Source organism: Pongo pygmaeus, chromosome 19, assembly GCF_028885625.2.
Source record: "Pongo pygmaeus isolate AG05252 chromosome 19, NHGRI_mPonPyg2-v2.0_pri, whole genome shotgun sequence".
NCBI classification, from domain to species: Eukaryota; Metazoa; Chordata; class Mammalia; order Primates; family Hominidae; genus Pongo; species Pongo pygmaeus.
Genome location: NC_072392.2, coordinates 84,297,388 through 84,310,916, shown reverse-complemented (window position 1 = coordinate 84,310,916; position 13,529 = coordinate 84,297,388). Strand labels below are relative to the sequence as shown.

General features: G+C 37.8%; 1 protein-coding gene across 40 annotated transcripts in view; it reads left to right on the top strand.

Moving 5' to 3' along the window:
* Positions 1–13,529, top strand: part of CEP112 (centrosomal protein 112) — a 598,860-nt gene that overhangs the window by 67,656 nt on the left and 517,675 nt on the right. The window lies entirely within an intron of this gene.

Sequence of the window (13,529 nt, the reverse complement as noted above, 5' to 3'; positions counted from 1 at the left end):
CTTTTCCTCCCTTTTTTCTGTGTTTTTTTAAAAGATTCAACAAAATTTATTATAAATACTATCTTATATGCAATTTAACATTTTATATGAGTTTATAAGAATTCTATATAAATGACTGTGAATGGTAGCATTTATTTTTCTTTCAGATGGATATTCCATAAACTTTTTAAGTGTTCTGCTATTTTTGGACATCTGAATTGCTCCCAGTTTGTTTAACACAAATAATTATGCAGTAAAATTCCTTATAAGAATCTTTTTATACATATTTGGTTGCTTTCTTAGCTTACGTTACATCTTTGGTACATTGTCTTCCAGAAGGTTTGTACCAATTTCAACCAGCAGTATCAGTTGTCCATTTTCTTCAACCAGCAGTATATCAGTTGTCCATTTTCCACCCATTCACTGACATTAGGGATTGTTATTTCAAAAAACTTAAAAACTTCCTACTAATAATGGTCTTTAATGAAAGCAGTGCTTTAGGGAAATTGACTTGGTGGGATTATGAAAGTTCTATTGGATATGAGTAGAAATGGAGACAAGGTCCTGATTATCTTTTAGGTCTTTTTTTTTCTTTTTCTTTCTTTCTTTCTTTTTTTTTTTTTTTGAGACAGAATCTTGCTGTGTCACACAGGCTGGAGTGCAGTGGTGCTATCGTGGCTCACTGCAACCTCTGCCTCCTGGGTTCAAGCAATCCTCCTGCCTCAGCCTCCCAAGTAGCTGGGATTACAGGTGCGTGCCACCATGCCTGGCTAATTTTTATATTTTTAGTAGAGACGGGGGTTTCACCATGTTGGTCAGGCTGGTCTCGAACTCCCGACCATCAGGTGATCTGCCCACCTCGGCCTCCCAGAGTGCTGGGATTCAAGTGTGGGCCACCGTGCCTGGCCGTTTTAGGTCTTTATCATGGACTCCATGTTAGTGTGATTACTGGGAGGAGGGAAAGGTAAAAAGGAAAAACTTTTGAGAGAGTAAAATGTGCTAAGTGACTGATTGAAAGGCTGAACTGAAGGGCACCTAAAGGCTTGGTTCCGAGAAACGGAAATGTTGGCCTTTTGTCAGTTAATTGACTGTCAGTTGAGGGCAGACCCATTTTAAAGGTTTTAATTTAGACAGTGGAGTTTGAAAACTGGTAAGGTTAAATGGGGTACTTCAAGGCCTAGAGCTTCTTGAGAGTCAAGAGCTGGAGGTATACGTTGGAGTCACACTGTTTGAGGAGGCAGCTGTGCCCAGAGACTAGAACAGCTCTAATCTTTGGAGAGCTCAGAGAGTCAGGAGGTCTGGGTGGAGAGCAGAGTGAGGGAGGATGTCTGGCTTATGGAATGGGCACAGTTAGAAGATTGGGAAATGGATAGAAAATTAAAGTAATGTGGGCCTTCTATTAATTTTGGGAGTTTTCTAGAGAAAGAGAGAAGTAGAATTGATGAGAGGAGGATAATAAATCAAAAGAAAAACATTTTCATGTTTTAAGGTGCAGGGGAAGTTGCCATTGGAGGGAAGTCCTGTTACCAGTGTGGGAGAAGAGCACAGGAAATCCTTCAGAAAGACAAATTCCTTTTGCCAGAGAGCAACATCAAAGTAGAAAAGAAAATTCTGGAGCTATCCTTTTAAACTCGCCTTTGCCCTTAGCTACTTGAAACATGATATACATTACTTAGCACATAGAGTACTTTTCACGGTTGTTTAACTGTTCTGAGAATTAAATCTTTCCTTGGTATAATAAAATTAAAATAAAACATTTAAGATATTGTGAGGTAATACCTTAAAAGTAGGTCTGTCTAGGGTTTTGTTTCACATTTTTATGGTTCAAAGAATACACTAACAGTGTAAAATAGAAAAGTCTTGCATTTTTATATATTTATACCATATAGGCATTAATCAGGCTGAGCTATAGCTCTTTAAATAGAATAATTTAAGTATTCAATTTATTAGAAAGCTTAGATTTTGCTTTGATTTTAGTTTTGTATGAGAATGTGTGACTGGCTTGTTTTCTTTCTTCCTGTGAGTGATCCATTAGTAGCCAGAGTTAATTTTTGTGCTCTGGACTACGGATACATTTTTTATATTACTGGTGTTACTGTCAACACCTTCATTCTGATGCCTTAGATGTTGTAGAATTTGAATTTTCTAGTTTTTGTTAAAAAATCAAATTTTTCCCAAATATATTCTTTATTTTCCCAGAAATCAAATTTCCAAATATATTCTTTGTTTTCCCAGGAATATGTTAGTATTTTTTTTTCTAGGAATACATAATTCAAATAGATATTTATTTATTAAAAACTAGCAATGATATTTTTCTCTTGTATTTTTTCTTAATACCTTTTCAACGTTTAGTTTTTGTGATGCTTTCTTGCTTTTTCAATATATTTTATACCTATTTTGTGTCTGACTCTCTAAGTCACAAGCTGAATGTTTGTGCTGTGGGTATTCACTATTTGTAAGTTCATTTGAGTACTTGCATGGATGGAGGCTTTGGAACATTCTCCCTTTAGTGACTCATGGATCATTGTGAAACACTCTATGTGTACCCATTTGAAAAAAAACTTTAAAAATTATGTCTTATTTGGTTTTTCAAGTTTTAGATTCTATTTATTTTGCGATTAATGTAATATCTTAAGATCTATGTCAGGAATATTGGAAGTTTTTGATGCTGACTAGGAATTATTTGTAGCTTCCTTTTTAAAGTGCTACAGTTTTAAGGTAGTAGGAAAAAAGTCATAAGTATGTTCATTCTGGTTTCTAGAATGTGCTTGTGAATTTTCTTTGATAAATGAGGCATATAATATTAACATTCAATGAAAATCACAATCATGAAACAAGTTAAGCATCCTGTTTCCCTTTGAATTTAAATCCCTTTATCTACTTTATAGGTATAGAAATGGATGGGAAAAATTAGCTTGCTGACACAATTGAAATCTTCCATTGAATGAAGCTTTTAAATTGTAGCACTAAATATCATGGTCATTACTGACTGATGGTTTAAAAGAAAAATGGCCATACATAGAAAGACCAACTTTTATCCTAAGAAAATTATGTTATTCTTACTCTTGTGTGGTAATTGAATTGATAATATTTTATTTGCAATTCTAATTACACAGAGATTTGTAGTCTCTTTTCTTATTTTTTCCTTTTTCTCCTTTCTCTTCTCTTTTTTTCTCTTCTTCTTTTCTTTTCCTCTTCTTCATGGGTCTTTATTGTAATTTTACTTAAGGTTACAGAGAAGGGAAATATGTTGTGTTCATTAATAGGGTAGTTTGTGGTATGATTAGTTGGGACAATTCTCATTAAGTATGCATCTAATTTTAGCTGTCTTGTCTAGTTTTATTTTAGGCAATTTCATGGTGTTTTTTTTCATGTAGGTTAGAAACCTGCCCATTTTCTTTTTTTTTCTTTTTTTTAGAGACAGGGTCTTGCTCTGTAACCAAGGCTAAAGTGCAGTGGCATGATCATAGCTCACTGCAGCCTTGAACTCGTGGGTTCAAGTGATCCTCTTGCCTCAGCCTCTTGAGTAGCTGGTGGTGCACACCACCATGCCTGACTCCTGTCCATTTCATACTACACAATGGTCTGGGAGAGAAACTGAGCTGAACATTCTGATATTTTAGGCTTCTCATTTGGCTGTAGTTTTCCACAAATGAGTGAAAGTGTCAGATTTTGAGACTAGGACAAAGTTACCCAAATGAAGAAGAGTTATGAGAGTGGTTTACATAAAAAATTAATACTTTGATAAGACAAATTCTCTTTGTCTTTCTCTAGAGTATAAAAATATCTGGAAGTATCTACTCAAAATGGTAACTGATAATTCCACATGGTAAAATATCAGCACTTATTTTCTTAACATTTTAAGTGTTTTTTTAAATAGTAAGTATTTATTATTCATAAAAACCAAACAAAGCCATAACAGTATTTATAGCATTTTCCCCAAAGCTTGCATTTGGGGAGTGTCACTATATTCAGAGTTTTATTTGAGAAGTTGACATTTATTTCTTTTAAAAGTGAATGTAAACTTCTGGCCATGAGTAAATCTATTACAGCCAGGTTCTCCCACAACCAAGAATTCTGGACAAAATACAAAAAGCAAACCAACTGGGGACTCCGAAAAGTCAATAATAACAGGCCGATTGAGAGGGAAGTTGGAATATGAAGAATCACTGATACAGTGGCAGGAAGTTTCCTGGTTTTCTGTTTGTGTTTTTCTCTTCCTTAACTCCCAGCTTTGACTCCAGGGTGGGCCAGATTGAGGGACTGTGTAGCAGGCACGGACGGCGGAAGCTTGCAGAGCAGCCCGTCTTTTTCTTAACTCCCAGCTTTGACTCCAGGGTGGACCAGATTGAGGGACTGTGTAGCAGGCACGGACGGCGGAAGCTTGCAGAGCAGCCCATCTTTTTCTTAACTCCCAGCTTTGACTCCAGGGTGGACCAGATTGAGGGACTGTGTAGCAGGCACGGATGGCGGAAGCTTGCAGAGCAGCCCATCTTTTTGGCCAGAGAAGTAGGAGAATGGAAGAATGTGAGGGGATTTTTTTTTCTTTCCTGGCCCTGCCTCTAGACCAGCCCTAGTGGAAAAACTATGCTATCGTGGTATAAGGGCAGCAGTTAGCGCCCATCTGTTTGGCTAGATCAACAGATAAAAGAAACCTCTCTTCATGCAAAGAATATGGGAGGAACATTTTATATACTTTTTTTCCTATGTATTTTCGCTTGCTATTATACTTTCCTCTGAGAGTATGCCTAGTCATATGAAACTGTACAATAGTGCAATGAGGTTCCTTCAGAGTTTGGCCAGCGGGACTGAGAAAGAAGCTCTCAGAGCCAGAGAGTATGCAGGGAAATCCAGGAATGGAAAGAGTGGGAGAAGGGGATTGCTAGTCTGTGTATGAACCATACAAGTTCCAGTCTTTCTCCAAGGTGGACATGTGTGGAACATACCCCACAAATCATAGTCTCATAGAAGTCTTAGAGAACTGAACTGTGATGTAAACTATTGCCCTCGTCCCAGACCACCCCCTGAGTGGTACATGTCAGAGGCAGACTCAAATGACAGTAAAGACTTCAAACTTGGAACTGACACCAGACCTACTGTCCGTAGGAGAGATGGAATTTGCAGACTGATCTGAATGCAGTTGATTGTCCACTGAGACAAATGAACAAGCATCGCCATTTTTCAGAATCTCACAATATAATTATAATGATTAAGATAATAATTTTTCAGATCATAGAGAATTAAACTAGAGATTGGTAACAAATTATTTGGGAAATCCACAAATATTTAGAAATTAAACAACACACTTCTAAATAATCCAGGGGTAAAAGAAAAAATCTTAAGGGAAATGAGAAAATATTTTAAAATGACAATACAACATATCAAAATGTGTGGGATGTAGCCCAAGTAGGTTTCATTGGGAAATTTACAGCATGAAATACTTATTTTAGAAAAGAAGAGGGGGGTTCTATTTCTAGAATGGTAGCATGAGGAGCTCCACAGATGTGCTCCCTAGCAAAACAAGTATAATTGGTAATTGGTAATTAAAAGTATCTGAAAATTGTCCTAAAGGCATAGAGCAAATAAAGACATTTATTCAAGAAAATCAACTACAGCTTGGTAAGAACAGCAAGAGTTTTTGGCACTTGAACCATGACTTGCTTTCACTTTTCCCTGTTCCTCCTCCAGCTCAGCTTCACAGAAATTCCTTCCCAGTGGGTGTGGCAAAGATGAAGTTTCTCTCCCCTCAGCTCCCAATCAAGGGATACAGTATTGTATTGGGAGGGGCATGCTGCCAGCATTTCTTATCCCTTTGAAGTCTGAGTGGAGGTGGCTAAATTCCTGGTGAGTGCAGCTTAGTGGTTGGGGGAAAGGGTTCTCTTCCTCCACTCAGCCAAGACTGATAGGGCAGAAGCTCTACCCCAGACACAGTAGGTCAAGAATACTGTGGCCTTCATTGTCCTTACCTCGACTTGTTCATAGGATAGAGATTTCACTCAAAGAGATGCAAGCCGGGAACAAGAAAGCTACTCCCTCTGCACAGTGCCCAGTGTAGTAGCTCGTAGATTTTTGCACAGGGGGAGAGGCAATCTGAAGACCAGTGAGATCAGAAGCTCTCCTCAAAGAAATGGACTAATGGAAACAGTGTTGGGAAGTTCAAACCTAAGGATGCTGTAGAAAACAATGGAGATTTTAAAGAGGAGTCTGGTAGTTCCTACTAATTAACAGCAGTAAGCTAAACCACAGGCTAGTACATTCACCAGAGAGAACCAGGGACAGAGACAGCTAAGGAGAGTCCTCCTGGGGTCAGAACAATCCTCAGAGACTACCTCAGCATCTACCTCTGCCTGAATTTAATTGGATCAGGCTATGGAGCAATTTATGACCCAGGGTATTGTTGAAAATAATAGAACAAACATCCAGCAATTAGTAGACATAATAGCTGGCTGTCATATCAGATTAGATATACAGTTTAACAAAAGGATAAGGGGAAAAAACAGAGGAGCCCTGCTAAATCCACTGTCATCACAGGTGACTGTATGCATGCCCAAGGCTGCATACACTGAGGGGTGATTCCAAAGTCTTCACCCTGTGGGAGAAATATACTTTATGAAATAGTCTAGCCAAGCCACTAATCAAATAAACAAATGAAAACAACTAAAATTACTCATGGAGAGGGGAATCAGTGTCCAAAGTTGCTACATTGTATTACCTAAAATGTCCAATTTTCAAGAAAAAAAATTATAAGACATGCAAAGAAACAGGAAAGTATGGCCCTTATACAGAGAAAAATTATGCAACAGAAACAGTCTGTGAGAGGGCCGAGAGACCAGATTTAACAAAGACTTCAAAATAGCCATTATAAATGTGTTCAAAGAACTAAAGGAAACGATGTTTAAAAAAGTAAAGAAAGCTGTGATGGGCCAGGCTCAGTGGCTCATGCCTGTAATCCCAGCACTTTGGGAGGCTGAGGTGGGCGGATCACAAGGTCAAGAGATCAAGACCATCCTGGCTAACATAGTGAAACCCCATCTCTGCTAAAAATACAAAAAATTAGTTGGGCATGGTGGCGCACACCTGTAGTCCCAGCTACTTGGGAAGCTGCGGTGGGAGGATCGCTTGAACCTGGGAAGTGGAGGTTGCAGAAAGCCGAGATTGCACCATTGCACTCCAGCCTGGGCAACAGAGCGAGACTCCATCTGAAAAAAACAAAAACAAAAACAAAAAATAGAAAGCTGTGATGACCATATCACATCAAATACAGAATATCATAAAGAGATTTAAATTATGAAAAAGAACCAGAGCTGGGCACAGTGGCATGCACCTATAGTTCCAGCTTCTCAGGAGGCGTAGCCACTGTACTCCAGCCTAGGCAACATAGTGAGACCCCCATCTCTAAAAACAAAAAGCAAAAAAAAAAAGCAGATGGAAATTATAGTGTTAAACCATATAACCGAAGTGAAAAATTCACCACAGGGGCTCAGCAATAGATTTGAACTGGCAGAAGATTCAGTGAACTTGAAAATAGATTGATAGAGATTATGCAGGCCAAAGAAGAGAGTGAAAAAAGAATGCAGAAAAATGAACAGTGCCTCAGGGGAATGTGGAATATCATTAAGTGCACCAACATATGTGTAATGCAGGTACCAGAACAAGAGGAGACAAAGGAGCAGAAAATATGTTTGAAGAGTGATTGGCTGCAAAATTTCTAGTTTGATGAGAAACATCAATTTGCACATACAAAAAGCTCAATGCACTTCAAGTTTAAATACAAAGAGTCACACCTAGCCACAGTACTAAAATTGCTGAGAAACAAAGAGAAATCTTTTTTTTTTTTTTGAGACGAAGTGTCGCTCTTGTTGCCCAGGCTAGAGTGCAATGGCACGATCTCAGCTTACCGCAACTTCCGCCTCCCAGGTTGAAGTGATTCTCCTGCCTCAGCCTCCCAAGTAGCTGGGATTACAGGCATGCGCCACCATGCCCGACTAATTTTTTGTATTTTTAGTAGAGATGGAGTTTCTCCATGTTGGTCAGACTGGTCTCAAACTCCCGACCTCAGGTGATCCACGCACCTCGGCCTCCCAAAGTGCTGGGATTACAGGCATGAGCCACCGCACCCGGCCGAGAAAGAGAAAATCTTGAAAGCACCAAGAGAGAAAAGAAGAAAGTTCTAAATTATGAATCTAAGCCCCCATCTAAAGAAACTGGCGAAAGAACAAGTTAAACCCAAAGTAAGCAGACGAAGGAAATAATAAAGATTAAAGTAGAAATCAATGAAATTGAACACAAGCAATAATGAAAATCAGTGAAACCAAAAGCTGGATTTTTAAGTGATGAATGGAATTAATGAACTTTTAGCCAGACTGACAAAGAATGAAAAGAAGAATGGATTTGCTAATGTCAAGAATGAAAGAGAAGATATTACTACAGACACTGTAGATACTCAAAGTATAATAAGAGATTACTGCAAGCAACTCTTTGGGCATACATTTGACAATGTAGATGAAAGGGAAAAAGTCCTTGAGCAACACAAACTACCAAAAATTCACTTAAGATGAAATAGATAACCTGAATAGTCCTATAGCTATTAAATAAATATAATTTATATTTTAAAACCTCCCAGCAGGCCGGGTGCAGTGGCTCACACCTATAATTCTAGCACTTTGGGAGGCCAAGGCGGGCTGATGACCTGAGGCCAGGAGTTCGAGACCAGCCTGGCCAACATGGTAAAACCTCGTCTCTACTAAAAATACAAAAATTAGCTGGGTGTGGTGGCATGTGCCTGTAGTCCTAGCTACATGGGAGGCTGAAGCAGGAGAATTGCTTGAACCCAGGAGGTGGAGGTTGCAGTGAGCTGAGATCACGCCACTGCACTCCAGCCTGGGCGATGGAGAGAGACTCCATCTCAAAAAACAAAAACAAAAACCTCCCAACCAAGAAAACTTCAGGCCTGCATGGTTTCACTGACAAATTTAGTTAAACAATTAAGGGAGAAATAATACCAATTCTATACCATCTCCACCGGAAGAGGGAACACTTTCCAATTTGTGTTGTGAGGCCAGTTTCATCTTAGGGAGATATTCACATATCTGGCAAATACCTTTATCCAGAATATATAAAGATTCTTAAATCTCAACAATAAGAAAACAACCTAATTAAAAGATGGGACAAAAGATGCTATGATGAGATACCACTACACACCTATTATAATGGTGAAAACAAACAAAGACCTGACAATACAAAATGCTGGTGAGGATGAGGAGCAACTGGAACCCTCACCTCTTGCTGCAAAATATTACTTGGAAAACAGTTGGCACTTAAAAAAAATTAAAACACATTTATCATATGACCCACCAATCTCACTCCTAAGAATTTACTCGAGTGATGAAAGTCTGTGTTCACACAAAAACCTTATATGCAAGTATTTATAACAGCTCTCTCTCTCCCTCTTTTTTGGTAATTGTTCAAAACTGCAAATAGTCCTTTGGTAATTGTTCAAAACTGCAAATAGTCCTAAATGCCCCTCAACTGGAGACTGGATAAACAAATTATATGTACATCTATACAATGGAATACTTTTTAGTAATGAAAAGGACTCAATTATCAAATCACACAATAAAGTGGATGAATTTCAAATATATTATATTGAATGGAAGAAGCCAGACTAAAAAGGCTGTTTTTTTAATTGCATTTATATGGTATTGTGGAAATGGTAAAACTATAAGGATGGAGAACAGATTAGTAGTTTCTAGGTGTTGGGCTAGAATTTGGCTACAAGGATATAAATAGCACTAGGGATTTTTATTTTATTATTTTTTAAGTTCTGGGGTACATGTGCAGGATGTGCAAGTTTGTTATATACGTGTGTTATATACGTGTGTTATATACGTGTTATATACGTGTTAATAGGTTTGCTGCACCTATTAACCCATCACTTAAGCCCAGCGTGCGTTAGCTCTTTTTTCTAATGCTCTCCCCACAACCCTCTAGCCTCCCCTGACAGGCCCGAGTGTGTTGTTCCCTTCCCTGTGTCCATGTGTTCTCACTGTTCAGCTCCCACTTATAAATGAGAACGTGTGGTGGTTGGTTTTCTGTTCCTGCATTAGTTTGCTGAGGATTACGGCTTCCAGCTTCATCCATGTCCCTGCAAAGACATGATCTTTTTTCTTTTTATGGCTGCATAGTATTCCTTGGTGTATATGTACCACATTTTCTTTATCCAGTCTATCATTGATGGGCATTTGGGTTGATTCCATGTCTTTGCTATTGTGAATAAGCACTAGGGATTTTTTTGTTTGATGGAACTGTTTCGTTATTTTAAAATTTTTAATTATGGATACATATTAGTTCATATATATGGGGATGTGATATTTTGGTACAAGCATACCATGTGTTATAATCAAATCAGAGTAACTGCGATATCATTTACCTCAAACATTTACCATTTCTTTGTGTTAGGAATATTTCAATGCCATTTTTCAGTTATTTTAAAATATACAGTAAGTTATTGTTAACTATAGTTACCCTACCATGCTACTGAACACTAGATTTTATTCCTTCTATCTAGCTATATTTTCATATCTATTTACCAGTCCCTATTTAACCCTCACTCCCCACTACCCCTCCCAGCCTCTGGTAACCATCATTCTATTTTATACCTCCATGAGTTCATTTTCTTTTTTATAGCTAGCACATTAGCACATATGAGTGAGAACATGTGATATTTGTCTTTCTGTGCTTGCCTTATTTCATTTAACATAATGTCTTCCAGTTCTATTCATGTTGTTGCAAATGACAGTATTTCATTCTTATGGCTAAATAATATTCAATTGTGTATATATGCCACATTTTTTTTATTCATTTATCCTTTGATGGGCAATTAGATTGATTCCATATCTTGGCTACTGTGAATAGTGCTGCAATAAACATGGGAGTTTACCATAAATGCAATAATCTGTCCCATGTTTACTACAGCACTATTAGATATCTCTTCCATATACTGATTTCCTTTCTTTTGGTTGTAGACCCAGCATTGGGATTGATGAATCTTATGGTAGTTCTATTTTTAGTTTTTTAAGAAACCACCATACTGTTCTCCATAGTGGCTGTGCTAATTTACATTCCTACCACCAGTGTCTAGGGGCTCCCCTTTCTCCACATCCTCGTCAGCATTCTTTATTGCCTGTCATTTTGATATAAGCCATTTTAACTGATGTGAGATGGTATCACATTGTGGTTTTGATTTGCATTTCTTTGATGATTAATGATATGAGTATTTTTTTCATATACCTGCTGGCCATTTGTATGTCTTCTTCTTAGAAGTGTCTATTGAGATCTTCTACCCATTTAAAAATGAGGGTTTTTACCCCCCATTAAGTTGTGTGAACTTTTTATATATTTTGGTCATTAATCTCATGTCAGATACTTTGTTTGCAAATATCTCCCATTTTGTGGGTTGTCTCTTCACTTTGTTGATTGTTTCCTTTGCTGTGCAGAAGCTTTTTAGCTTGATGTGGCCCCATCTGTCCATTTTTGCTTTGGCTGCTTGTGCTTTTGAGGTCTTACTCAAATAATCTTTGCAGAGACCAATATCCTGGAGTGTTTCCCCAACAGAACTGTTTTCATTATATTTTGCTGGTTATACCACTGTATTCTTTTGTCAAATCTCACAGAGGCATAGAGGGAATTTAAATTTAAAAAATTTAAAAAGTTAATATATTCTGCTGTTTTCCATGAGGAGTCAGCCATGAGCAACATTTTATTTTTTTTGTCTTGTGTTTCATTTATTGTTTTAAGGAAAAAGAAAGAAATTATTTGTGCTCCTGACCTGCAAGGATATATGCCATTTATAACTATAGCTAACGATGGGTAAAAGAGCTGAAGCCTATCAGAATGACTAATAATTTCTGTTTTTCTATGTAGTATGTTTGCTTTTAAAAATCATGATTCACCTAGAGTTACCTTTTTGAAAGAACTGAAAAAAATTTTGAGGCTGGGTGCGGTAGCTCACACCTGTAATCCCAGCACTTTGGGAGATTGAGGCGAGTGGATCATGAGGTCAACAGATCCAGACCATCCTGGCCAACATGGTGAAACCCCGTCTCTACTAATTTTTGTATTTTTGTAAAAATTTTTGTAAAAATACAAAAATTAGCTGGGCATGGTGGCATGTGCTTGTAGTTCCAGTTACTCAGGAGGCTGAGGCAGGAGAATTGCTTGAACCCAGGAGGCGGAGGTTGCAGTGAGCCGAGATCGCACCACTGCTTTCCAGCCTAGCAACAGAGCGAGACTACGTCTCAAAAAAAAAAAAAAAAAAAGGAGATTGGAGAAATTACCATGCTTCATGTATTGTTTTTAAAATGATATGGCAGTTTCTAAAAGTGAATAAAAGGTATGGTTCCAGAACAAAGACCAACTAAAAGAATGGGATATGGATTTATAGACTTTTCACATAGTCATGGGATAGTTATAAAACTGATTTAACTGGGGCATAAAGAAATTCTAATTAAATGAGTTCATTTGAATAAAGCTAGACAGTAACATCAAAAGGATAATTCCCTTTCCATGTTTTTACCTGAAAGCTTAAAATGAAGTACAAACACACTCCTGAATAGCTTTGTGTAAAAACAGTAATGAAAACCAAGTGCAGACTAAAATAAATAATGGTAAAATTTGACAAAACATTCTGTGATGTGCCCAAAGTGATATTGAGGATCAAAGATCCCTTATTTAATTTAATCAATTAAAAAAACAAACAAAGCCAAAATAAAAACAAAAACCTACAAGAAACAATCAAAATTTCCCCCAAAGCATTAGAACTAATCAATGAAACAAGCTGGATCTTTGCAAAGAACAATAAAACGGAAAACTTTATGGTGTCTTCAATGTGATCTAGAAACAAGAAAGAGGACAAAAAAAATGTTAATTGTTGAAAAGAGATCATAATGGTAGATACAGAGCTCTCACAGTTATAGGTAAGCACTGTATCTGCTGGTATATAAAATGCATCAGTGTGTAAGGAACGTTACAAATTTCAAGGAAAAGTTGATAAATACTTTTTCATTACTTACCCTTCCCTTGTCTTGTAGCTGGGTCAAATTTTTTCTAACCCTCTGCTGGGTCAAAATTTTGTTCATCTGTTCTTCCTGTAAGAAATGTGGGAAGCCTGGCCACAGTGTGGCCTTGACCTGCTTTAACCTTCGTTTTGGAGCTTATTGAGGGCACCTGTCACACTGGCATAGCCAACAGACAAGGAAGTCCAGCTGAGATTGTTGCTGAAACACCAGGGGTTCAGTCTAGGCCCTGCTGCTTGCTGCACAGAAAGCCAATCACTGAGACAACAATTATTGCCAAGGAAGAAGGCTTTAATTGGGTGCTGCAGCCAAAGAGATGGGAGATCAATCTCAGATTAATCTCTCTGAGTGACTAAAATTAGAGGTTTACATAGCAGGGAAGAACTGTAACAATGTGTAAGAAAACAGGAACTAGGGAGGAATAAAGGAGCAATCATGGTGAATGAGGGGTGCAGCATTGCATTGTCTGGATGTGGT